A 1181-nucleotide genomic window follows, 5' to 3' on the forward strand; every position below is an offset into this window, starting at 1 on the left:
TTCTTTTGGTCTGGGTAATTTGTGGGGTTTAGAAATGTCGCCTTCTGCCAAAAAAAAACAGAAACTTTCGTGGAGTTTTATTTCTCCTTAATCTTGCCAAAGGAAATAAGTTTCCACTAACAGTTGTTGATTTTCCCCTCGATGACAAGCTGCATTTCTCCGAGGAGCCTGTGATGACCATTCCAACTTGAGTTCCAGGCCTGGGTGGTTCCCCAGAGCCCCAGTTGCTTAAGCTTCAGGGCTTGGCACACCATCTATCTTTGTTATACAGCTTGTCCCAGTGGAGTGTGAAAATGATGACTATGTTTATATGTATATGCTCATGCTGCTTTACTGTTATGTTTTCATGTTGCTGATGCTGGTTATATTTTCAACTAGTGCAATTTTATTGTATTTTTGCCCTGCAGCTATTTAAACCACGCATACAATTCGGGGAATCTAATAAATAAATAAATGCAGAGCCCTGGAGGAAATGTGGCAAACGATGGTGGAATTTATCTCAATATTTAAATGAATTCACGGTGACTAAAGATTTGCAGTTAAAAGACTAGCAACTGTACAGAGACAGACTTTTTTCCCCTCCTAAAGTTAAAAATTGTGAAAATAAAGATTGCAAAAAATATGTTGTTTTTAAAATAGTCAGAATATATTTTGTTTTATAAGAAATGTTAAAGCCCTCCTGAGAAAATAGCTGATAATAGTATGACAAATATAATGAATTATTTAAATTGTAAAACCAATTTGGGGAGAAAAACTTTTTAAATTTGTTTTAATGGAGTTTATAACTTACATTCATTGTAAAATGCTTTGAAAAGTAAAAACCACCAGGTATTGCAACGCTTCCCTGCGTTTCCTATAATCACCATGTGTCAGTCCTTGCTCTGTTCCTAGCTTTGCAATGAATCACTGTGGATGAGTAAGTCCTGCACCCTGGGCAGCTGTGTGTTCCAGATTTCTAGATATTCTCCTCCTGGCCCGAAACGACTGAGATGAGGTCTTGCAGCATATCAATCAATAGTAATTTCGTTTACCAACAAGGTATAGCCATCACCTTGGCCTGCTTCTGACTACAGGGACCTTAACATTCTCCAAAGGAAGGTAGGCTATCTCTTGTCTCTAGAAGTCCTCAGGAGAATGTTGCTTATTAAACCTACCTTAGCCCTTGAGCTGCTGGGTCCTCT

This window comes from Myotis davidii, unplaced genomic scaffold, assembly GCF_000327345.1.
Source record: "Myotis davidii unplaced genomic scaffold, ASM32734v1 scaffold560, whole genome shotgun sequence".
NCBI classification, from domain to species: Eukaryota; Metazoa; Chordata; class Mammalia; order Chiroptera; family Vespertilionidae; genus Myotis; species Myotis davidii.